General features: G+C 40.9%; 1 protein-coding gene across 1 annotated transcript in view; it reads right to left on the minus strand.

Moving 5' to 3' along the window:
* LOC134360278 (protein sidekick-2-like) overlaps positions 1 to 27,860 on the minus strand; it is a 983,228-nt gene that overhangs the window by 954,760 nt on the left and 608 nt on the right. The gene's annotated exons all lie outside the window — the stretch shown is intronic.

Raw genomic sequence — 27,860 nt, forward strand, 5'->3', positions numbered from 1 at the left:
GCGCCTGAAGGCTTTATGTGTCAATGCAAGGAGCATTCGTAATAAGGTGGATGAATTGAAAGTGCAGATTGTTATTAATGATTATGATATAGTTGGGATCACAGAGACATGGCTCCAGGGTGACCAGGGATGGGAGCTCAACGTTCAGGGATATTCAATATTCAGGAGGGATAGACATGAAGGAAGGGGAGGTGGGGTGGCGTTGCTGGTTAAAGAAGAGATTAACGCAATAGAAAGGAAGGACATAAGCCGGGAAGATGTGGAATCGATATGGGTAGAGTTGCGTAACACTAAGGGGCAGAAGACGCTGGTGGGAGTTGTGTACAGGCCGCCTAACAGTAGTAGTGAGGTCGGAGATGGTATTAAACAGGAAATTAGAAATGTGTGCAATAAAGGAACAGCAGTTATAATGGGTGACTTCAATCTACATCTAGACTGGGTGAACCAAATTGGTAAAGGTGCTGAGGAAGAGGATTTCTTGGAATGTATGCGGGATGGTTTTTTGAACCAACATGTCGAGGAACCAACTAGAGAGCAGGCTATTCTGGACTGGGTTTTGAGCAATGACGAAGGGTTAATTAGCGATCTTGTCATGAGAGGCCCCTTGGGTAAGAGAGACCATAATATGGTGGAATTCTTCATTAAGATGGAGAGTGACATAGTTAATTCAGAAACAAAGGTTCTGAACTTAAAGAGGGGTAACTTTGAAGGTATGAGATGTGAATTAGCTAAGATAGACTGGCAAATGACACTTAAAGGATTGACGGTGGATATGCAATGGCAAGCATTTAAAGGTTGCATGGATGAACTACAACAATTGTTCATCCCAGTTTGGCAAAAGAATAAATCAAGGAAGGTAGTGCACCCGTGGCTGACAAGAGGAATTAGGGATAGTATCAATTCCAAAGAAGAAGCATACAAATTAGCCAGAGAAAGTGGCTCACCTGAGGACTGGGAGAAATTCAGAGTTCAGCAGAGGAGGACAAAGGGCTTAATTAGGAAGGGGAAAAAAGATTATGAGAGAAAACTGGCAGGAAACATAAAAACGGACTGCAAAAGCTTTTATAGATATGTAAAAAGGAAAAGACTGGTAAAGACAAATGTAGGTCCCCTGCAGACAGAAACAGGTGAATTGATTATGGGGAGCAAGGACATGGCAGACCAATTGAATAATTACTTTGGTTCTGTCTTCACTAAGGAGGACATAAATAATCTTCCAGAAATAGTAAGGGACAGAGGGTCCAGTGAGATGGAGGAACTGAGCAAAATATATGTTAGTAGGGAAGTGGTGTTAGGTAAATTGAAGGGATTGAAGGCAGATAAATCCCCAGGGCCAGATGGTCTGCATCCTAGAGTGCTTAAGGAAGTAGCCCAAGAAATAGTGGATGCATTAGTGATAATTTTTCAAAACTCGTTAGATTCTGGACTAGTTCCTGAGGATTGGAGGGTGGCTAATGTAACCCCACTTTTTAAAAAAGGAGGGAGAGAGAAACCGGGGAATTATAGACCGGTTAGCCTAATGTCGGTGGTGGGGAAACTGCTGGAGTCAGTTATCAAGGATGTGATAACAGCACATTTGGAAAGCGGTGAAATGATCGGACAAAGTCAGCATGGATTTGTGAAAGGAAAATCATGTCTGGCGAATCTCATAGAATTTTTTGAGGATGTAACTAGTAGAGTGGATAGGGGAGAACCAGTGGATGTGGTATATTTGGATTTTCAAAAGGCTTTTGACAAGTCAATGAAAGTGGGCATGCAGGTACAGCAGGCGGTGAAAAAGGCAAATGGTATGCTGGCATTTATAGTGAGAGGATTTGAGTACAGGAGCAGGGAGGTACTACTGCAGTTGTACAAGGCCTTGGTGAGACCACACCTGGAGTATTGTGTGCAGTTTTGGTCCCCTAATCTGAGGAAAGACATCTTTGCCATAGAGGGAGTACAAAGAAGGTTCACCAGATTGATTCCTGGGATGGCAGGACTTTCATATGAAGAAAGACTGGATGAACTGGGCTTGTACTCATTGGAATTTAGAAGATTGAGGGGGGATCTGATTGAAACGTATAAGATCCTAAAGGGATTGGACAGGCTAGATGCAGGAGGACTGTTCCCGATGTTGGGGAAGTCCAGAACGAGGGGTCACAGTTTGAGGATAGAGGGGAAGCCTTTTAGGACCGAGATTAGGAAAAACTTCTTCACACAGAGAGTGGTGAATCTGCGGAATTCTCTGCCACAGGAAACTGTTGAGGCCAGTTCATTGGCTATATTTAAGAGGGAGTTAGATATGGCCCTTGTGGCTACGGGGGTCAGGGGGTATGGAGGGAAGGCTGGGGCGGGGTTCTGAGTTGGATGATCAGCCATGATCATAATAAATGGCGGTGCAGGCTCGAAGGGCCGAATGGCCTACTCCTGCACCTATTTTCTATGTTTCTACCTCGCATCACATGGGAGCACCATTATCAACAGGAATGCAGCAATTCAAGGCAAGGGCCATCTCCAGCAGAATCTCACAGTGGCAGGAGTTAACAGAGAAATGTTGTTGAACTATTAGTCCAAAATATTTTCAGACAGGAAGAATTTCAAACTGATCTACTTGCTTCTGGGAGTTGCAGTTAAAAGCTACTTCAGAAATGTTACATATGGCAAATCACAAGGCTCAATATATGCTTTGAAACTTTTTTTTTTATTTATTGCACATTAACTTTTTGTACTTTGCCTGTTTGCTTTGTTTTCTTCAATGCTTTCTTTTAAGTTTTCATTTAAGGGATATAGATATTGCTGGCAAGGCAAAAACGAATTGTCCATCTCTAATTGTCACTGTTAAGATTTCTGCTTGTTGAAGACTTTAAAATCTTAGAAACAGAGTACATAAACAGGCCCATTCAGCCCACCCTGATGTCTCTCTACATTAATATTTTTTGCCCACATTAGACCCATACCCCTCACCACCTTTCCTTTCCAAGCACCTATCCAAAAGCCTTTAAAATACTGCCTCTACTATCTGCCCCCACCACCTCCTTTGGTAGCTTATTCTAAATATTCACCTCCGTATGTGTAGAAAAACTTACCCCTCAGATCTCCTCTAAATTTCTTACTTCTCACTGTAAACCTATAACTTGAAGTTCTAGATTACCCGGCCTTGATTAAACATAACATTCATAACACTGATCAACATTACATTCCAACTCAATGTTTATGACAATGAATGCTAGCTTACAAAGTGCCCTTTTCAGTACACTATCAGTTCTTTGTTGGCACTTACCGAAAGTTAGAGATTTGCAACCCGTGTTCTCTCTATTTATCAGTACTCCTAATGTCCCTATAATTTATTCCATATGTCCTATTAAAATTTAACTCCCAAGATACATGGCTTTATATTTGTTTGGACTAAATTCTAACCACCCAACTTTCCAACTACTCTATGTCCCACTCCATCCTCGGACAACCAAGTTTCATGTCATCTACAAAGCTTTCTGATCACACACCTACATTCATGTCCAAACCATTATACAAACACCAAAGGTCCTAGCACAGACCACCGCAGTTTACCACGTCACAGATTTCCAGTCAGAAATACACACATCCACCACTACTCTCTTCCATTTATCTCCCAAACAAATTTGGATCCAGTTTATAAACATGCCTTGGATCCCTTGACCCTTGACTTTCTGGACCAGCCTATCACATGGGACCTTGTCAAAAGCCTTATTAAAAGCCATGAAAATGTCTACTGCTCTGTCCTTATCAAATTTATTACCTGCTCAAAAACTCAGATTTGTGAGACATGATCACAAAAGCCATGTGAACTTTTGTTGATCAGACCCCACCTTTCCAAGTGAACAGAAATTCTATACCTCAGGATCTTCTCCAACAACTCCACTGCCACTGATGCAAGGCTCACTGGCCTGTACTTTCAAAGCTTATCTGAACTTTCTTTTTTGAACAAGGGGACAAAATTTACTAGCTAAATAAATAAATATCGAGAACATGAGATAAAGAGTCCTTGAAAGCAAGTCCATAGGTTGTGGGAACATTTCAATGATGGGACAAGTGTAGTTGAGTGAAGTTATCCCCTTTATTGCAAAAGCCTGATGGTTAAGGGGTAATAACTGTTCCTGATCCTGATAGTGTGAGTCCTGAGGCTCCTGTACCTTCTTCCGGATGACAGCAGCGAAGAGGGCGCTTGCCCTGATGGTGGGGATCTCTGATGATGGATGCTGCTTTCCTGCAACACGTTCCATGCAGATTACTTAATGGTGGGATGCGTTTTACCCATGATGGACTGGGCTGTAGCCACTACTTTTTGTAGGATTTTCTGTTCAAGGCATTGGTGTTTCCATACTAGTCTGTGATGCAGGCAGTCAATATACTCTGCACTACACACCTACAGAAGTTTGTCAGAGTTTTAGATATCATGCCGAATCTTACAAACCCCTAAGGAAGTAGAGGCACCACCTTGCTTTCTTTGTAATTGCACTTTAAGTGCTGGACCAGACTTAACACCAAGGAGTTTAAAGTTGCTGACCTTCCCCACCTTTGATACTCTGATGAGGATTGGCTCATGGACCTCTGGTTTCCTCCTCCTGAAGTCAACATTCATTGCCTTGGTCTTGTTTAACATTAAGTAAGATGTTGCTATGGCACCACTCAGCCACATTTTCAATCTTTCTTACATGCTGATTTGTCACATTTGATTCGGCTCACCACAGTGGTGTCGTCAGCAAACATGATTATGGAATTGGAGCTGTGCTTAGTTACACAGTCGTAAGTGTAAAGTGAGTTGGGCAAGGGGCTAAGCACACAGCCTTGAGGTGCACCTGTGCTGATGGAGATTGTGAGGAGATGTTGCCAATCCAAACTGACTGGGGTCTGCAAGTGAGGAAATCGAGGTTCCAGTTGCACAAGGAGGTATTGAGTCTAAGGTCCAAAGTTTATCGATTAGCTTTGAGGGGATGATGTTATTGAATGCCAAGCTGCAGTTGATAAACAGCATCCTAGTACAGGCACCTTTGGGGAACGTCAAACGTCGAATCAGACCCTGAGAGGCCTGCGTCGGGCATTTTCATGCCTTACAAGGCGGAGATTGGAAGTCTGTGTGGGGTGCCACTCCTCACACAGACAGTAGAGTGATGTGTGATTAAGTGCCTTGCTCAAGGACACAAACACGCTGCCACAGCTGAAGCTTGAACTAGCGACCTTCAGATCACTAGACAAACGCCTTAGCCATTTGGCCATGTGCCCAACACCTTTGCTGTCCAGATATTCTAGGGTTGAGTGAAGTCCCAATGAAATGGCACCTACTGTGGATCTGCTGCTGCTAAGTTAGCAAATTTCATGTCACATGCCAGTGATAATAAACCTGATTCTGATTCTGATTCTGTTGACAGACAAATTGGAGTGGATCCCAATTGCTTCTTAGGCCGGAGTTGATATGTTTCATCACCAACCTCTCAAAACACTTCACCACTGTGGATGTAAGTGCTACTTCTACGACAGTCATTGAGGCAGATTGCCATGTTCTTCTTAGGCACCGATATAATTAAAGCCTGCTTGAAGCAGGTGGGTACCTCAGACTGCTGAAGCAAGTGGTTAAGGATATTAGAGAACACCCCAAGCCACTTGATCAGCACAGGTTTTAGTACCTGACCAGGTACTCCGTCTGGGCTGAATGCTTCTTGTGGGTTCACCCTCCGGCAAGCTGCTCCTATGCTGGTCTCATAGGCTGAAATCATAGGATCATCTGAGGCTGAGGGAGTTCTTTATGATTCCTCCATGGTTTGACAATCAAAGTAAGTTCAGAAGCATTGAGCTGATCTGGAAGCAAAGCGCTGTTGTCTTGATTTATAAAATGATATATACAATATAAGACACAAGATAAAATGTATTATTACTAATATAATTTACATTATATATAAATATATAACATAAAATGATAATGGTGTAAACTCCTAAGATGAACTGTGCATTATTGGTGCAGTTTTATAAACACAGTATTCCATCAACAACTCAGAAGATTAATTTTTTTCATGTTCATGATCAAATAATTGGAATAAAAGTTCAGACCATCGATATTGAAATTGTCATTTGAGTTCAAAGGTTTTGTTTTCATGTTGCTAGCCCAACACTTATCTAAGTATTTAAATTTTTAATTAAATCAGTAGGTCCTTTATCCAGATAATCCCAAACTGCCTCTGGAGTACTGATAGACCCGAGAGTGTGACAGATGTCGGTGAACTATATTTTCGTACCCGCATAAAGCCACCCTGGCATAAAAACAGAAAATGTTGGTGATTTTCAACAGGTCGGGCCCCATTTAAAGAGGCAATAAATAATATTTTTGTCTTTAATTTTGTCAGAAACTAAGGTGTCACTGTGATTAAAAAGTTAACTTGTTTGTCCTGTCCACAAAATTGCTTTTTTTCCTGGCATTTTTGGTTTTTTTTTGTTGTTTCATACTGCCAACATCTGGAAGATTACATTCTAACCTGAACACATTTGGACACCTGCTGCAGGAGATAAAAGGAATTCAAAACCCATAAATTACTTCATGAAATTCTAACTTCTTAAAAATTAAGTATTTACTTCTAAAAAAGTTTAATATCTAAAACAGGTAGAAGCTGAGGTTCAATACTTAAAAGATTATCACATAAAAAGATCAAAAACACAACCTTCATCTTAACTTCTAGAATTTGCATCCATCTCTTGCAAGCTTGGCTTCTACTCAACACTCCAGCAGCCCTTCTCTCCACTCACGACATGACCCATTTCTATCTAGCCATATGTTTATTTAGACATTTGTATTGACTGCACAGCAAGAAAACAACATACCCTGAAGAAACTGACTTGCTCAACTCCTCCACTGTCATCCCTACTTTCCAACAATATTAGTCAAGAGATAATCTCCTGCAGTTACATCCAGCACTGGAGAGCAAGAAGCTGTGTTATTTCCCATAGATAACAATTTCATCCCTCATTCTGGCAAATCACTTGAGTTGGACCCAACTATTTACAACCTAGGTGTTATTGTCATCCTTGACATGGGCTTATTACCCCATATCCTGTCCATCACCAATCCCATTTATTTTTTTACACATAACGTAACTAATTTCCATCCTTGTCTAACCTCATCTATTGCTGAATTTCGCATTTGTAGAAACAGAGAACAAAATCTTCCAGCAGTCTTCCAGGATGTAGACTGAGCATTCATCAATTGTTTTCAAGTCAGGAAGATGCAAGACCTGGAGGGGAAACTACAGGTGGCAGTATTCTCAGGAACTACTTCCCTCGTCCTTCTCAGTGGTATGGGTTGCAGGGATGGGAGATGCTATCAAGATCAGCCCAAATAAGTGACTGCAGTACATTCTAAATATTCTGCTAATTTTATTCTTACTGAGCAAAACCCTGACCATCAGAATTTCCATTCTTCAAAGAAATAGTGAAGTTGCATAGGGACTGTGATACAAATAGCTACCATATGGCATAATTTTATGACAGCAAAATGACTTCTACTAGATTAATGAAACATCGAACCTATCCCCACAACTTGGCAAACATCACTCTGGCCGACTTGAGTTTTGATGGTCAAAATGATTAATTAAAAAAAAATTCCACTGGCAAGTCTTTGATGAAACTTTCTTTTCCACTAAAATACCATGAAAACAAAATCTCTGCACAGCTCGTGACTCAATTAGGGGAAACACATAATACAGCAGTTAGCCTTTAAAATTAATCAAAATCCAATCAAATGGACCGGGTCATAACATAGAAACAACAGAATTTTTCAATATAAAGTTAAACACTTACAACTAGTCAAATAAAAGAAATGTCCTCAGTTAGCTTCTCTCCAATATTTCTTGTTCATCATGTTAACTGTTAAAACAGTCAGACAATTCTACTTATACCACAAGCAATGCATTGTTTATGTAAATAATTAATAATTGGTACACAAATAATTTATTATATTATTGAAGGTCTATCATTGTCAGAGTGGCACAATTAAAACTGATTGCTGCCTGTTATATTTGAGTAGTGAAGCACAAAATGCTACTTTCAGTTAAGATCAAAGTTCAAAATACAATTACTATCCAAGAATCTATTTGTCACTATATACTACCTTGAGATTCATTTTCTTGCTGGCATTCACAGCAGAACAAAATAAATATAGTAGTGTTGATGAAAAACTACACAAAAGCAAAGACTGACAAACAAACAACAATCAACAACAACCACCAATGTGCAAAAGAAAAAAATTGCTGCCCTCATCTTATTTGTCAGAGTAAAGGTCAGCAAATTTGTTTCAAGCAGCTCAAGTCACCAGTATGAGTAAGATCATAATATCACAATGTGTATTTGCCTATTTTGGTTGAGTTCCTCCAGCATTTTGTGTTTATTATATTATTGTATAGTGCTAAATTGTACTGAAAGTTGATCATCTGAGAGCAAACAATGGTCTAAAACTCCAGACGAAAGATTAAAAAAATGTAAATATGGTTCAACTACCAAAAAAGCAATTTAAATTTCCTGCTCACAAAATGGAAAAATCTGTGAAAGGTGACACAATATTACTGAGCGATACTGTTAAATGCCAAAGTACAACATACTGCTCCTAAGATAGTTGTTAACTTAGCTTTAATAGCTACAGAAAATTGAGTAATTTGTTCAGCCCATCATTCTAGCTCCTTCTGACAGTGATAAATAAAAAGTATTCCATAGTGGCATGAAATTTTTATAAGCTAAATGAAGATATTCAATCCAACAGTGAAGGTCATCTCACATACAATGTACTAAAATTTACTCCTGCTCAGGATTCCTTACAGAAAGAATTGGGTCAAAAAGCTCTGTTCAATGATACATGGTCATAGACTATGGCTTCTTCAAGTCTATCATGAGCACTTGAGAGTAAAACTGCTTAAGTATTTTGTACGTATCTAATTACAGAACAAAATATTGCAAATAAATATTGTACCTATTTCATTGGAACATAAATTAATGATGCTTCCTACCAATCAGGGAAAAATACCACGAAAACCATAAAGATTAGTAACAGAAATGTGTACATTTAGTAACAAAATGTACAAAATTCCAGAAAATACAGCCAAGGCAATCATTATAATTATTTTTTCCCCATTGCAAGAGCAGGTAGACTTTTGGTCATATTGTGCTATAACTCATGTGTCAAAAGAAGTATGCTCATGGATCTAGAGTACTCCCACAGCCCACAGTTCTACAAGGGGCAAAACGTATTACAATAGCAAGTACCTGTTCTACAGAATCATTAAGATTAAATAAGACCTCTAAGTAAATGGCTGAGTTTCCTGTTGTTTAATTTTAATCACTGACTTGCTAAAATTATGCACATCAAGCTGCAGTAAATGTGTGAATTAATGTTTTCAGACTTAATAATTAAATAATTTGATTGAGTTTCAACACCAAGCCTCCAGTGAAATTTCTTTCTAAATTTTGCTAACAGAATGGGGTCAGAAATCAAGATAACTTTTGCAAGGTTTATGCTGTTAATAAAAGCACAATCACTGAAAATTCCACTGGTGGTTTGAGAGCTCTCCGGTTTAGGAAACTGTCTTGGAACTTTGGTTTAACTCAGAATGATGGAATTAAAATCTCATCCCTCTAGTGACAGCATCCAAATATGTTCAAACTGGCTTGACTCAGATTCTCCAAGAACACTAGATCGTTGCATAAGACTTGCTTGTAAGTCAACTTTTACTGGATAATCTCACTGAATGAGAATGCAAGGACAATGGACAGTTTACATGAGAAGCGATTTGAAATGCAATGTTTTATGCACATGGAACTTTGTACTCATTTATCAAAACCACACTGAAATGGTGATTGTTTGACATGTACAATGGCTACAAAAAATATATAACTTTTCAAGATTCTCTTATTTCAAAAAAAATCACTTGTTCTTATTTTCCCATACACCATGGAAACAGGCTCTTCAGCCCACTGAGTCCATGCCATCCATCTATTCACTCATACCAATCCTATTTTTATCTATTTTATTCTCTCCAAATTCCCATCAACTCACCTCTGATTCTATCAACCACCTACATACAACAGGCAATTTACAGTGGCCAATTAACCTACTGAATCACACATCTTTGTGACATACAGCTGGAAGATATACAAGTCACAGGGAGAACATGCACATTTCACTGATACAGCATCAGAGGATGATATTGAACTAGAGTCACCAGACCTATGAAGCCTCAGTTCTGCTAGCTACACCACTGTGTTACTTATCCTACATTTTTGTCTTTATTTTTCATTTTACTTTACTTTCTTTGCTTGCGAGAAGTTTCATATGGTCTGGTCTTACAATATTGTTAATACTGTCAAAGACTGACCAAACTTTTTGAAATTTTCCTTCAATCATTCAGGAAAAACTTAATAAACTCTGTTTAGCAGCTTCACTCCATGGCTAAAACCACGAACTACACCATGGATAACACATGTGCCCATCCTATTACTTGACATGAACTATCGAGAAAACAAGTCTACTGCACTGTTTCAATTCTTTCCAAACACCCCCCCCCCCTCCAATAACTACAAGAAATGGTTTAAAAAGTAAGGTATTTTCTGGAGAAACCATGCATGGTGGTGTTGGATATGTGCAGAAATTAGAACATCAACCACAGCTACTACGTGACATTTCCAATTCTGAAACAAACAAAAACAGGACGTGGTTGAAGACAACAGTATCATCTCTAAGAGTAAGATAAACATAGAACAAAGCACAGTATAGGCCCTTCGGCCCATGATGTTGTGTCATCCTTTTTACCTACTCCAAGGTCAATCTAACCCTTCCCTCTTACATAACCCCTACTTTTTCTATCATCCACATGTTCTTAAATACCCCGAATGTATCTGCCTCTACCACCACCCACCCTGGCAGGGGGTTCCACGTATCTATCACATTGAGTAAGACTATCTGTGTAAAGATGAGCTAAACAAATTCTTTAAAATGAACAAAACAGAGTCTAAAATTAATGTAATGTATTCTAAATGCAAGACAATTGGAAAATGCTAACAATTCCAGATCAAACTGCCACAAGATCTCCAAATTCAGTGTTTCAAATATTGAAGTCACAGATTTGCTGTCTACTTTTCACTGAGTTTTTCCATACACATCAGTTCATGGACTCTAGTTCTAGCTCTAGGGCACAAATCATTGCAGCTACCCACCAGTTACTCTGGAGAATCTGCTCACCCAATTATATAAAAAACGGCTTAATTTCAGATGAGAGAAAAGGCCGAGAAAAGCATAAAATACTTTACATTTTCTGAATTAAATGAGTTTATTCAATGTTTGAAAGTCTTACTGCTTTTCAATTTGTAACTTTTAAAAGGCTTTTTTAAAATTGATTTTTAATATTTTCTGAATGGTTTTCAATGTCAGAGATATTAAAAAGCACTCAACATCTTTGTCCATAGTCATTTGTCAATACTTTCCTGCAGTTCCCTGCATTCAGCTTGAGTGCTATAAAAAAGTGGGTAGGTTTTCCACCTACCTGATGTCACAACACCCTGCAATCATCCAAGGTCTTTAATACTTAAGGTTGGGATGGCACTTACTGGAGTCATAAATTCGTACAACACAGACACGGACCTTTCACTCAACTTGTCCACTCAGCCTGTATCCCTCTGCTCCTTTCCTATTCAGAAACCTGTCCAAATGCCTTTTAATTGTTCTATTTCTGCCTCTACTACCTCTTCAGGCAGCTTGTTCCATATAACCACAACCTTCTATGCGGAAAACCCTGCCCTCATTTAAGTTCTCCCCTCTTACTGAAAACATGAGGGCAGAGTTACAAGACTTCCTCATCCAAGGAAAGAGTTTCTGACTATCTATCCTATGTATGCCTTTGTAATTTTATAAACCCCGCCCCCCCTAAAGTCACCATCTCTTGCTCTTATTATGAACCTTTACTCAGAGTTATGAACTCTTACTCAACAGTTTCCCTGTCCATTAACACTCCTGGGGTCCCTGCCATTTACTGAACCTGTCCCATCAGTACATGATATTTAAAACTACATTTGGCCACTTAATCTTCACCATACATGAACCCTTGAGAGAAATACTGGGAGCAGCTTCAAACAACACATGGACTATTTTCATTGCATAAAAGCTTTTATCGGTTAATTGAAAAAAACTATGGAGCACCAATCTCACACTTCTCTGCTGTCAAATATTTACACCTATCTCTCATTCTGCTACAAGAGAGCTTGCAAGCTGTGATCTTAGTCTGAGAGCAGACTGCTGTCATGCAATGCTGTGCCATCTTTCTCACCATTTTTCCCTCAGTCTTTCTCATGGCAACAAGCTTCCTACTGGAGTAGAAGTAATGTACAGGACAAATGGGAAACTGTTCAATTACTCACCCTACACACTTCCAAATCAAGGTCATTCCAATCTACATCATGAAGCTGTAACACACAAATGATATTTTCGTAGTTTTACAGTATACTTGGAGGTCAAGCTCCATGCCATTATCACCATATTCACTGAAACATACAAGAGACTAGGTTGTAGCAACTACAGAACAAAGGTGCTCTACTAATTTGTCCCCACTGTACAATCTTCATCCCTCTGCAACAATAAAGGTTTATGGAAAATCCTGGAAAACACAAACCATTTCCTATTTATTGGCAAACACCTTTCAATAAAGCCATATATGGACCAAGAAAATCATTCTCACCTTCAGTGCATCAGCGCCGTTTTTGGTCATCTGGGTAAAAGATTATTTATAGATCAAGGCCTCATATCCATCACAAAGCTTATTGATCAATAAGGCCACTGTGGAAATGGAGTAGAAGCAAGTCATCTTCAACAACAACTGCTTGACCCTTAACACTTCTATTAAATAAAATTGTTCCATGTTCTTCAGAGGGAAAGTGTGTCATCATACAGTAATGGAAATGGAACTGAGCTGAGGAGTTGGGAATTCAGCAGGCTACTTATTAGCAAAGACTGACAATAAGATGAAGAAACCATAATATAGTTTTCACAACTCAAAAGAAACTGCAGATGCTTCAATCTGGGAAACATACGACTCTTCTGGAGGATCTAAGTGGGTCAGGCAGCATCTATAGAGGCAAAAGGATGGTCAAGACTTTTGCCTCAACAGATGTAGCCTGATCCACTGAGTTCCTCAAGCTGTTTGTTTTTCATTTCGCCAGATCACAGCATCTGCAGTCTCTAATGTCTCTAGTATATAGCTGCCACTTTTACCTTCTGCAGGGCTGATCCATCCCTGCACTTTCTTTACACAAATCCCACTTGCCTTTTACAGCATCCCCCTCCTTCTTGCGGTCTTTGCCCAAGCTTCCAAAAACAATATACTATTTGCCTCTTGTTTCTGGGTTCAAGATCTATCTACTCTCCAGCCACTTCAATAAGTTCCAACTATGCTGATCTTTATTTTCCTGTGTTGTCTAATTGACTTCTGCTTTCTTCCATTTGCCTTTATCTCGCTCTCTTTCATCTCCAGTGCTGCAGATTTCCCAGAGTTTGAGTCTACTCACATTCCCACCAAAGAAGCGCACTGCCCCAGACAACGCCTACTTAGTATGGTAGACAAAACAATAAACTGTTATATTGTGGTTACACTACCATAGATATAAAACAGTCAAATATAAAAGGCTGTTGTTCCATGCTACCTACCTTAGTACAGACTGTGTAAGCAAGTCATATAAATTTATTTTCTTCCTTCCAGGTTCTAAATTCCATAATTTAGTGTTTCTTTCGAGAGAACTTCACTAACTGGCTTATAAATAATAAATCTCATTTATTAAAAACTACTTTGTCAGTTTCTATATGTTTACTGCTGCCCAATAAGCAATTGCAAATATTTCAATACATTTACATTTGGGTGAATTCATCACATTCATTCTCCTAAAGAACTATCAATTGTATAGGCACAATAACCAAATTCACTTTAGTATCAAATTCATTTCAAAATTGAGGTATTTCTTCATGAATTCATTTGAAATATGATTGCTACATTTCCCAAATATCTTCCATCACCCCATGTCCTCATCGTCTACCACCCCATAAGCCTCCACATCCACCACATCATTCCCCATAACTTCCGCCATCTTCAACAGAGCCCTACCACCAAACACTTCTTTACCTTCCCCCACTCTTCGTTTTCCACAGGGATCACTCTCTTCCATGATTCCCTTGCTCATTCATTCTTTCCCACTAATCTCCCTCCTGTCACTTATTCCAGCAAGTGGAAGGAATGCTACATCTGCCCATTCACCACCGCCTCCACTTCCATTCATCACCGCAAACAGTTTTTCAAGGTGAGGCAACACTTCACCTGTGAACCTATTGGGGTCATCTAGTTTATCTGCTGTTTTCGATGCAGCCTCCTCTACATTGGTGAGATCCGACATACAACGGGTGACCGCTTTGTTGAGCTCCTTCGCTCCACGCTCAAAATGCAGTATTTCCCAGCAGTCAACCATTTTAATTCCAATACTCATTCCTATTCCGACATGTTGGTCCATGAGCACCTCTACTGCCAAGATAAAGCCACTGTCATGTTGAATGTGCAACAACTTATATTCCATTTAGATAACCTCTAACCTAATGTCACGAACATCGAATTCTCCAACTTCCATCAATTTTTCCCCTCCCCCTTCTTCAATTCCCCACTCCGGCCTCCTCTTACCTTCTCCTTACCTGCTTATCATCTCCCCTGGTGCCCCACTTCCTCCATACCTTTCTCCCATTGTCCACTCTCCTCTCCTATCTTCTCCAGTCCTTTTCCTTTTCCACCTATCACCAGCCAGCTTCTTACTTCATCCCCTCCCCCACTCACCTAGCTTCCCCTTGTAGCTAGCACTTCTTCCCCTCCCCCCACCTTCTTATTCTGACTTCTTCTCTCTTCATTTCCAGTACTGATGAAGGGTCTTGGCCAAAACATCGACTGTTCATTCACTTCCATAGGTATTGTCTGACCTGATCTGCAGAATCTCTTGTATTTATGATCAACTATGTTATGTTTATGTTTTCCAAGCACTCCAGTGAAAATCTCTCGTTACCTCAACACACAGACCTTTTAGTGTTTATTTTATGTTTCTATATTTTCTTCAGAAACATCACTTAGGTGAAAACAAGCACATTAATAGTTGCAAAGAAAAGCTAGAGATTCCTCAGGAGATCTATCAAAACAAACAAGATCACACAAAATAAATTCACTACAGGTACAACAGGGAGGTAGACTGTGGAACATACTGCAGACTTCCGCAGAAAAAGGAAGACTGAATAAAACAGAAAATACAACAAATACTAATTATACTTTTTGCATTGGTTTTGTTGATGTTGTGCCAGCCAGTTGCTTTTGAAGTTGAATATACTATTAATTATTGAATTGATAAAAACAAATGTTTATATTAAGTCCAGAGACTTGCATCCCAAACTGCATATTTTATCATCTGTTACCAAATAGGATTTTAAATAATTTGCTTGATTAACTTAAAGTCTGAAAGTTCATGCTCCATTTTACATTCAATGTCTTCCCCCAAGTCCAATAGTTATAGCAAAGAAATCGTTACTGAGATTATATTAGTTTAAATCTCATTATAGCAAACAGTGAAACTGTAATTCAACTGGTTTCCTGATGTCCTTCAGGGAAAGGAAGTTGCTTCCTCTACTCAACATGACTCTAGATTCAAATTACATGAATGACTTTTCATGTCCTTAAGGCAACAACGAAGGTTAGGCAATACATTCCATCTCACCACTTACTCCTTGATCCCAAGAACACAATTATAGAAAATTGCAGTTCACCTCCATAAATGGATACACTTATGTCAGACATTTATATACATCAATAAGTTGCTCATATAATTAATCTTGACTTAAAACTAAAACTATGACAAGTGGTTTTACAATGCAATGCAAACTATTGGCATTGCGGGCTTACTTTTCTGTTGGCATCAAATATTAATGTTAAATCTGTTTAACAATTCCAAAAATGATTTCTTGAAACCTGTCATACAGATGTCTTTTTAAATGCTCTTGAGAGTGTTCAATCAGTACTTGGAGTATATACTACCATCAGATTCATTTTCTTGCAAGCATTCACAGTAGAAGAAATGCAATAAAATCAGTGAAAAACTACACACAAGCCAACCGATGTGCAAAAGACACACTGTGCAAACAGAAAAACATAAATAAATAACATTGAGAACATGAGTTGTAAAGTCTTTGAAAGTGAGCCCATAGGTTGTGGCAACACACATCAAAGTTGCTGGTGAACGCAGCAGGCCAGGCAGCATCTCTAGGAAGAGGTGCAGTCGACGTTTCAGGCCGAGACCCTTCGTCAGGACTAACTGAAGGAAGGGTGATTAAGGGATTTGAAAGTTGGAGGGGGAGGGGGAGATCCAAAATGATAGGAGAAGACAGGAGGGGGAGGGATGGAGCCAACAGCTGGACAGGTGATAGGCAAAAGGGATACGAGAGGATCATGGGACAGGAGGTCCGGGAAGAAAGACAAGAAGCGGGGGGGGGGGGAACCCAGAGGATGGGCAAGGGGTATATTCAGAGGGACAGAGGGATAAAAAGGAGAGTGAGAGAAAGAATGTGTGTATAACAATAAGTAACAGATGGGGTACGAGGGGGAGGTGGGGCATTAGCGGAAGTTAGAGAAGTCGATGTTCACGCCATCAGGTTGGAGGCTACCCAGACGGAATACAAGGTGTTGTTCCTCCAACCTGAGTGTGGCTTCATCTTTACAGTAGAGGAGGCCGTGGACAGACATGTCAGAATGGGAATGGGATGTGGAATTAAAATGTGTGGCCACTGGGAGATCCTGCTTTCTCTGGCGGACACAGCGTAGGTGTTCAGCAAAGCGGTCTCCCAGTCTGCGTCGAGTCTCGCCAATATATAAAAGGCCACATCGGGAGCACCGGACGCAGTACATCACCCCAGCCGACTCACAGGTGAAGTGTTGCCTCACCTGGAAGGACTGTTTGGGGTCCTGAATGGTGGTAAGGGAGGAAGTGTAAGGGCATGTGTAGCACTTGTTCCGCTTACACGGATAAGTGCCAGGAGGGAGATCAGTGGGGAGGGATGGGGGGGACGAATGGACAAGGGAGTCGCATAGGGAGCGATCCCTGCGGAATGCAGAGAGGGGGGGAGGGAAAGATGTGCTTAGTGGTGGGATCCCGTTGGAGGCGGCGGAAGTTACGGAGAATAATATGTTGGACCCAGAGGCTGGTGGGGTGGTAGGTGAGGACCAGGGGAACCCTATTCCTAGTGGGGTGGCGGGAGGATGGAGTGAGAGCAGATGTACGTGAAATGGGGGAGATGCATTTAAGAGCAGAGTTGATAGTGGAGGAAGGGAAGCCCCTTTCTTTAAAAAAGGAAGACGTCTCCCTCATCCTAGAATGAAAAGCCTCATCCTGAGAGCAGATGCGGCGGAGACAGAGGAATTGCGAGAAGGGTATGGCGTTTTGCAAGAGACAGGGTGAGAAGAGGAATAGACCAGATAGCTGTGAGAGTCAGTAGGCTTATAGTAGACATTAGTGGATAAGCTGTCTCCAGAGGCAGAGACAGAAAGATCTAGAAAGGGGAGGGAGGTGTCGGAAATGGACCAGGTAAACTTGAGGGCAGGGTGAAAGTTGGAGGCAAAGTTAATAAAGTCAACGAGCTCTGCATGCGTGCAGGAAGCAGCGCCAATGCAGTCGTTGATGCAGCGAAGGAAAAGTGGGGGACAGATACCAGAATAGGCACGGAACATAGATTGTTCCATAGGTTGTGAGATCATTTCAGTGTTGAGGTGAGTGAAGTTATCCATGCTGGTTCATAAGCCTAATGGTTAAAGCATAGCAATTGTTCCTGAAGCTGCTGGTGTTGGGCCCAAAGCTCCTGTACTTCCTTCCCACTGGGAGCAGCAAGAAGAGAGCATGGATGGCAGGGATCCTTGATAATGGATGCCTCTAGCTTGTAGAAGCGCTCCTTATAGATGTGCTCAATGATGAGAAGAGCTTTGCCTATAATGGACTGGGTTATATCCACCAGTTACTGAAGGCTTTTCTTTTCTTGGACATTGATGTTTCCATACCCGGCCATGACGTAAACAGTCAGGATACTCTCCATTGTGCATCTATAGAAGTTCGTCAAAATTTTAGACATGCTGAATCTGCACAAACTTCTAAGAAATCAGAGATGCTGTTGTGGCTTCTTTGTAATGGCACTTACATGCTGGTCCCATGCCAGATCCTCTGTTCTGATAACACCAAGGAATTTAAGGTTACTGACCCTCTCCATTCCAATCCCCTAATGGAGATTGGCTCATTGACCTTCAGCTTCCTCCTGCTGTAGTCAGTAACCAGCTCTTTAGTTTTGCTGATATTGAGTGAGAGGCTGTTGCTGTGGTACCTTTCAACCAGATTTTCAATCTTTCTCCTATATGCCGATTCATCACCGCCTTTGGTCTGTAGGAAAAAATCAGTCCTCTCCCATTTCTTCCTGCCAGGACAGACATCAATAAGATCAGGAAGCAACACAGCTCTGTTGTTCCTAGAATTAATCTCAGGTAGCAAAGATCTAGAATAAAATCAGGTAGCGAGAACATGGAGGCATAATGAATGCCCTTCCTCATTTTCCTTTCCCAAAACCACTATCCCGAACCCTCCCCTCATAAACTGAAGTTCCCTCATCTGGCCTTCATTCTTCAAGCACCCTATCACAATGACAGATGAACTACCAGGCCTGCCTGTCCCTCAGTTATGGGTCTGATCCCTACTTACCATACTGTCTATGTGCACATTTTCCATGCAACAAGGTGCATGTTCCCCAGTAATTGCATTCCTCACACATAACAGAGAAAATAATCCATATAGGTTGGCAGATTAATTGGCCACTTTAAATTGTTCCTCAGAAATTCTATCAGAGACTTTTGCACAGGAGTAAGTAAAACATAAGAGACAAGTTAATTTAAACTAGACAAGCAGTGCAGGCACAAGAGGCTGTAGATGCAGTAATCTAGGGCAAAAAAGAGCAAACTGCTAGAAGAACTCAGAGAGCTTAACATGATCTAAGGGTGGAGTGGGGGGCTATTCAGTCTTGAGTTGAAATGTTAATCTTTACCATCCACACATGCTGCTCAATATGGTGAGTTCCTCTAGCAGTTATCTCTTGCAACACATCACTGTCTTGTATTACATTGTTTAAACCTCCTCCCAAACCTTTTTCATCATACTCTTTCAGTATAACATTACATTCTTTGCTCTATCAAGTACTAACCCAGTGGTAGAATCTAAGGGATTGGGAATGTGGCGTGAATGGATAATAGAGAAATTTAGTGAGGGAGTGCAATTGCTCCACAAGAAAGCATGGATTAGATGGGCCGAAGTGGCTTCATTCTCCAGTGTAAGGAAATATGGAAAAAGTCCCAGCAACTGTTCTGTTCAGTGCCTGATCATTAGAGATGCAATCATTCCTGGGCAGCTATATTTATCAAATATAGATATCTCTCTGTCCTCCAACTTATTTACTCTTTTACATTCTAGGGAATAGTTTCCTTGTTATTCCTAGAAAAGTACTCCACCATGAAATTAGTTTTCTAATTGTACGGCTGAACTTTTCTTCTATACTTGTGCTGGAACACAAGGGAGGTGATCTTCAATTCCAGGATACTTATGAACTTTCCGGCAAGATTATCAACCATACAAACAGAGGATTTCAAAACACTGCAGAAACCTAGAAGTAGGCTACCTGCCTACTTGCCCTCAAGTAACAAGGGCATTGACAAAAATAGGACTGAAAAAAGAAATAGAAATACTAAGAGCTGTTGTCTCCCACACAATTCTATGCCTTGGCAATTTTGCAGAGTAAAGAAAATGTTACCAGAAATTCATCCTTACTAATTTTATTTACTTAAAAGCCCCCAGGGTAATAAACTGCATAGCATTTTTTTTCTGACCAATACTTTATGACAAACTTTATGTCTTCAAAGATAGACACTATAAATACTGCCAGGTTGAAGAAGCTGGAGGTTCCATCTGATTTTTTTTTTTGATTTGTAAAGAAATGTTCCACCAGCAGAGCTATACAGCACTCACAGGGCATTCATTTTGACATACATTCTTCCCTAAATTGTGCCTGTCATCACATCAGAGCTATACACATCCTCAGGCACTTTGTAATTGGAAGGTCAGAGATGAAAAATTGAGATAGACATCAATGCTAAAATGTGGAAAAGTTAAGAAATATAAAATGAAGGGCATTCTCTCAGCAAAAAAAGGATATCTTGCAGGGTGTGAAAATTAATAGATAGTCATATTGGATTCTTTGGCAACACAACCAAATACAAGGAAAGGCTACTGCAATCCTGAAAACATACACAATTCAACCATATAATTCTGGTTATATGACGTGTTTGACATACCATTTTCTTCCACTTAGTTTGTAAAAAAAAACCCTGCCATTGGCTTTTGAAACTTTCGGTCTTGATGTCTCAGTTTCTCTTTCCACAGATGCTGCCTGACCAGCTGAGCATTTCCAACATAGTATTTTCCTGATTTCTATCATCTGCAGTTTTAAAAAAATCCTTGTGATCTGAATATATTTTGACCACTGCAGATGATGGATTGTAAACTAAAATTGTTTACCCTAAACAAAATCAAGCAGGCATCTTGCAAAATGCAAGGATATTTACTGGAAGTGTGTATTTCTGAACATCAACTGACGATAAAGCTGCCTTGATTTATCAAACTTTCTTTTTAAATTCATTCTCAGTTCCTAGGTATCCAAACTTATGCTTATGTTTAACCATGGGAAGTATGATGTCTATGCACAAGAATTAGTGCTTTAGAAGTAGGGAGAATATGAATATTGTAATGCAGTAAATAGAAACATAGAAACATAGAAAATAGGTGCAGGAGTAGGCCATTCAGCCCTTCGAGCCTGCACCGCCATTTATTATGATCATGGCTGATCATCCAACTCAGAACCCAGCCTTCCCTCCATACCCCCTGACCCCTGTAGCCACAAGGGCCATATCTAACTTCCTTTTAAACATAGCTAATGAACTGGCCTCAACAGTTTGCTGTGGCAGAGAATTCCACAGATTCACCACTCTCTGTGTGAAGAAGTTTTTCCTAACCTCGGTCCTAAAAGGCTTCCCCTCTATCCTCAAACTGTGACCCCTCGTTCTAGACCTCCCCAACATCGGGAACAATCTTCCCGCATCTAGCCTGTCCAATCCCTTTAGGATCTTATACGTTTCAATCAGATCCCCCCTCAATCTTCTAAATTCCAACGAGTACAAGCCCAGTTCATCCAGTCTTTCTTCATATGAAAGACCTGCCATCCCAGGAATCAATCTGGTGAACCTTCTTTGTACTCCCTCTATGGCAAAGATGTCTTTCCTCAGATTAGGGGACCAAAACTGCACACAATACTCCAGGTGTGGTCTCACCAAGGCCTTGTACAACTGCAGTAGTACCTCCCTGCTCCTGTACTCGAATCCTCTCGCTATAAATGCCAGCATACCGTTCGCCTTTTTCACCGCCTGCTGTACCTGCATGCCCACTTTCAATGACTGGTGTATAATGACACCCAGGTCTCGTTGCACCTCCCCTTTTCCTAATCGGCCACCATTCAGATAATAATCTGTTTTCCTATTTTTGCCACCAAAGTGGATAACTTCACATTTATCCACATTAAATTGCATCTGCCATGAGTTTGCCCACTCACCCAACCTATCCAAGTCACCCTGCATCCTCTTAGCATCCTCCTCACTGCTAACACTGCCACCCAGCTTCGTGTCATCCGCAAACTTGGAGATGCTGCATTTAATTCCCTCATCCAAGTCATTAATATATATTGTAAACAACTGGGGTCCCAGCACTGAGCCTTGCGGTACCCCACTAGTCACCGCCTGCCATTCTGAAAAGGTCCCGTTTATTCCCACTCTTTGCTTCCTGTCTGCTAACCAATTCTCCACCCACACCAATACCTTACCCCCAATACCGTGTGCTTTAAGTTTGCACACTAATCTCCTGTGTGGGACCTTGTCAAAAGCCTCTTGAAAATCCAAATATACCACATCCACTGGTTCTCCCCTATCCACTCTACTAGTTACATCCTCAAAAAATTCTATGAGATTCGTCAGACATGATTTTCCTTTCACAAATCCATGCTGACTTTGTCCGATCATTTCACCGCTTTCCAAATGTGCTGTTATCACATCCTTGATAACTGACTCCAGCAGTTTCCCCACCACCGACGTTAGGCTAACCGGCCTATAATTCCCCGGTTTCTCTCTCCCTCCTTTTTTAAAAAGTGGGGTTACATTAGCCACCCTCCAATCCTCAGGAACTAGTCCAGAATCTAACGAGTTTTGAAAAATTATCACTAATGCATCCACTATTTCTTGGGCCACTTCCTTAAGCACTCTGGGATGCAGACCATCTGGCCCTGGGGATTTATCTGCCTTCAGTCCCTTCAATTTACCTAACACCACTTCCCTACTAACATGTATTTCGCTCAGTTCCTCCATCTCACTGGACCCTCTGTCCCTTACTATTTCTGGAAGATTATTTATGTCCTCCTTAGTGAAGACAGAACCAAAGTAATTATTCAATTGGTCTGCCATGTCCTTGCTCCCCATAATCAATTCACCTGTTTCTGTTTGCAGGGGACCTACATTTGTCTTTATCAGTCTTTTCCTTTTTACATATCTATAAAAGCTTTTACAGTCCGTTTTTATGTTCTCTGCCAGTTTTCTCTCATAATCTTTTTTCCCCTTCCTAATTAAGCCCTTTGTCCTCCTCTGCTGAACTCTGAATTTCTCCCAGTCCTCAGGTGAGCCACTTTCTCTGGCTAATTTGTATGCTACTTCTTTGGAATTGATACTATCCCTAATTTCTCTTGTCAGCCACGGGTGCACTACCTTCCTTGATTTATTCTTTTGCCAAACTGGGATGAACAATTGTTGTAGTTCATCCATGCAACCTTTAAATGCCTGCCATTGCATATCCACCGTCAATCCTTGAAGTGTCATTTGCCAGTCTATCTTAGCTAATTCACGTCTCATACCTTCAAAGTTACCCCTCTTTAAGTTCAGAACCTTTGTTTCTGAATTAACTACGTCACTCTCCATGTTAATGAAGAATTCCACCATATTATGGTCACTCTTACCCAAGGGGCCTCTCACGACAAGATCGCTAATTAACCCTTCCTCATTGCTCAAAACCCAGTCCAGAATAGCCTGCTCTCTAGTCGGTTCCTCGACATGTTGGTTCAAAAAACCATCCCCCAGACATTCCAAGAAATCCTCTTCCTCAGCACCTTTACCAATTTGGTTCACCCAGTCTACATGTAGATTGAAGTCACCCATTATAACTGCTGTTCCTTTATTGCACACATTTCTAATTTCCTGTTTAATACCATCTCCGACCTCACTACTACTGTTAGGCGGCCTGTACACAACTCCCACCAGCGTCTTCTGCCCCTTAGTGTTACGCAGCTCTACCCATATCGATTCCACATCTTCCCGGCTTATGTCCTTCCTTTCTATTGCGTTAATCTCTTTTTTAACCAGCAACGCCACCCCACCTCCCCTTCCTTCATGTCTATCCCTCCGGAATATTGAATATCCCTGAACGTTGAGCTCCCATCCCTGGTCACCCTGGAGCCATGTCTCTGTGATCCCAACTATATCATAATCATTAATAACAATCTGCATTTTCAATTCATCCACCTTATTACGAATGCTCCTTGCATTGACACATAAAGCCTTCAGGCGCTCTTTTACAACTCTCTTAGCCCTTTTTAATGCTTGCCCTGGATTTGTCGGCCTGCCACTTTTACTTTTCCCCTTTGTACTTTTTGCTTCTACGCTCACTTTACACCCCTCTGTCTCTCTGCACTGGTTCCCATCCCTCTGTTGTGAACTAACCTCCTCACACCTAGCCGCTTTAATTTGATTCCCACCCCCCAACCATTCTAGTTTAAAGTCACCTCAGTAGCCCCCGCTAATCTCCCTGCCAGGATATTGGTCCCCCTAGGATTTAAGTGTAACCCGTCCTTTTTGTACAGGTCACACCTGCGCCAAAAGAGGTCCCAATGATCCAAAAACTTGAATCCCTGCCCCCTGCTCCAATCCCTCAGCCACGCATTTATCCTCCACCTCATCGCATTCCTACTCTCACTGTCGCGTGGCACAGGCAGTAATCCCGAGATTACTACCTTTGCGGTCCTTTTTCTCAACTCCCTTCCTAGCTCCCTATATTCTTCTTTCAGGACCTCATCCCTTTTCCTACCTATGTCATTGGTACCTATATGTACCAGGACCTCTGGCTCTTCACCCTCCCACTTCAGGATATCTTGGACACGATCAGAAATATCCCGGACCCTGGCACCAGGGAGGCAAACTACCATCCGAGTCTCTGGACTGCGTCCACAGAATCGCCTATCTGACCCCCTTACTATCGAGTCCCCTATCACAACTGCCCTCCTCTTCCTTGCCCTACCCTTCTGAGCTACAGGGCCAGACTCTGTGCCGGAGGCAGGGCCACTGTCGCTTCCCCCGGGTAAGCTGTCCCCCCCAACAGTACTCAAACAGGAGTACCTGTTGTTAAGGGGCACAATAAATGATGAAATAACTCCAAACCTAATCTTTAGAGTACAAAACTACTGATTAATCTTTTCCACATTTGGATATAAGCAGTCTAAATCAGGGGTTCCCAGCCGGGGACCCTGGACCCATCAGTTAATGATAGGGGTCCATGGCAAAAAGACAATGGGAACTCCTCGTCTAAAGGGATGTTACTTTTACACAGAAATAATTACTTCATTGCAGCCATCTTTCCTCAATAAATGCCTAAAAATGAAACAGCCCAGTAGCTTCTCTACAACTTCTAACCTAGCCTTCAGTTGTTCATTAAACAGAACCATCTCTTGAAGTAAATAGCCATTATTTATGTTCTTCACGGGAAAAACCCACTTCACTGGGGCGTTCCAAAATGAAGAAACCCTAATGTCAAAAAATGAACACACAGTACACGAATCTACAATTGGACATCTCCAAAAGCATCAAAAATGAACAAATTATTTGAATGTAGTTAAGATTTAAACAAACTTCACTTCATCTTCATTTATCTATCAGGAAGATGACACAATTAGTTGCAGTTAGCATACATCTTATTTGAAGAGTGATGAATCGTACATGCAGGTATGCTTCAGAATATCAAACATAATTCTAAGTGGAAATGTGTTGCTTTTTATACTCTTGATAAATGTTAAGATAACTGAAGAGTAGATATTACTTCAGAATTGTTGATGTGTTTTATGGGATACCTATTCTGAGAGTCATAAAACATAGAAATGGGCCTTTGACTCTACTCATGGATTGTGACTTTGGTGCCCACAAAGCTAGTCCCATTTGTCCACATAGTCTAAACCCTTCCAATCCATGTACCTATCCAAGGCCTTTTGAATACTGTTGTTGTATCTGCCTCAGTCACTTTCTCTCATAGCTTATTCCATGTGACAACGAACCTGTGTGAAGAAGTTGCCTCTCAGATCCCTTTTAAATATTTCACTTCTCACCTTAAACTTCTACCCAAGTTTTTTTCTGTTTCCCTTCTAGTAGAAGTATTATGTACATTCACCCTATATATATGGCATAAACTTACACACCTCTCATTCTCCTGCATTTTAAGCAAAGGAGTGCAATCTCTCCCTGCAACTCAGATCTTTGAGTCCTGGCAACATCCATGTAAATCCTTCCTCCACTCTTTCCAGTTTAATAATGTCTTTTGTATAAGAGGGTGACCAAAATTACATAAAATGGTGTAAACTGTACACCATTTTCTTAAGTCTCATCAAAGGGTGCAATCTGTGACATTAAACGTCATGTAATCGGATGGTTATCTATCTGGAAGAATTTTCTTAAGTGACATTTTGTGTCAGTGACCTGTTAAATTAATCAGAATTATTCCCTGTAAAAAAAAACTGAACTGGAACTTAGAGAATCGAAACCGAAGTGGACAAAAGAACAATAACTCCCACAACTGCTTTTAAAACTTTCTAGCGCAGAAACATTCAATTTAGATATTTCATGGCAATCTGCCATCTGAAGGTAATAGATTGTGTCAAACAAGGGAATTGCAAAAGAATATGTTGTTGTGCTACTGAAGAAACATGTCGCAAGAGTCCCAGGATTGTGATGCCGAATTCCCAGGGCTATGCCGTCTGCAACTATGGTGATCTAAAACAGTCTTTAAAGAACATTGGACGAGCCTCACGCCTCTTCTCCGTCAGTTGCTGTACCGTCATCCCCGGTACAACGTTATATAATGCCCGTGAGAGACTGTCCTCCAACGAGCTCCGTTTCACATTCTCACCCAAGTTTACTCCTGCACACCTGTTAGTTCAGAACACCCCTCACAGAAACAAGCTCAATGCAGTCTTGAATTATAGTTCTTTTATTAAAGCATTGCGCTGCAATCTTATAAGACATTTATCGGTTTCTTAAAGAAAGCGTTGTTGCCACATTGTGGAGTCTTTGAGTAGCTGCTGTTCTCTAGCTTGCCTGTTTGGTCGAAGGCAGCTTACTTGCTGGCAAGGAAAAGTTTGCAATGCAGCATATATATCAATATCTGTGCCTCTTCAATGTTAGCTTTTCCGCGCCCGATAGCTTTAAAATAAGATTCCGTCCGACAATTATGTCATGGCATCCAAATTACATCACTGCATAGTCTTCAGCAGCGAAAACGTCTTTTTTTCCGTCTCTTCCCAGTCCTGAATTGAATGCCAAGTCTCATATCAGCTATTTCCTATATGACTAATTAAGAGTGGATTTATTTAGACCAGTAATCGCATTCGTGGAAGCCCGCTGTAAAACACTTATTATCAATTCATACCCAGCATCATGTGTAAACAAACAATTCAAATCGTGATTGGCATCATCAGAGAGACTGACGCAGCCTGAATACACTAACAACCGCACATGAAAGCTCTCTACCGAAAGCATCGGCAAAGTGGCTCCCAAAATGTCCACCTTCTAAAAAGGAATACCGAGAAAATCTCCCGATTCCTTTTTGCGTTCTGCTTTAACAAGTCGCGTTCAATTTTCGAAAACGCTAGGCATCAATTTTGTAACCAAAGATTACAAACCATGGTCCGGGTCAGTTACTTTGCTGATGGAAATCGCTGAATTGCAGCAGTAAACTGCAAAGAGTCAGTTTTCACCAAAGCACACGAAAGGCAAGGGGCGTCAAGTTCGAATCGTGGGAGAAGCGAGAATGAAAGTGCCCATTATTTGTTGAGCAAATAAACATCCGTCACATTCGGCCTCAGGGGCACAAGATTCTGCTCTTACTAGTTAATTGATCTGCTCTAGTCAGGGTCATTATGTTTAAAAGATGAGAAAGATCGATACCAAAAAAAACCCGAAAGGAACTGTCACCTCCACGCACTTTACACACAATTGACTGCAATTCAGTTACTTTAATTCTCCTCCATCCCATCCCTCTCGTTCAGTCACTCAATGAGTTTATCAACCCGATTTCCCATTTCATACCTACTGCCTATCCCCACATTTCACTGCCCCTCTAATTTTCCTTGTTAAGTTTCTGTTCTTAGTTTCTACTCTCTGACATCTGCCAACATTCTCTCAGATAAATTCGGAGCATATATTTAAACCCTGACTTTGTTCATTGTATTTTTCACTTTCTTTCATTGCCCGGTTTTGACAACACGCGTCCACATTGGCACCGTGTACAGAATATAGTTCTTTTTCACAGGTATCACTCATCTTACGTCTTCTTCCTGTTCCCCCCTAAGCACAGTTTCCTCTCTCTCTCTCCACAAAATC

The sequence above is a fragment of the Mobula hypostoma genome, chromosome 22 (genome assembly GCF_963921235.1).
Source record: "Mobula hypostoma chromosome 22, sMobHyp1.1, whole genome shotgun sequence".
Lineage (NCBI taxonomy): Eukaryota > Metazoa > Chordata > Chondrichthyes > Myliobatiformes > Myliobatidae > Mobula > Mobula hypostoma.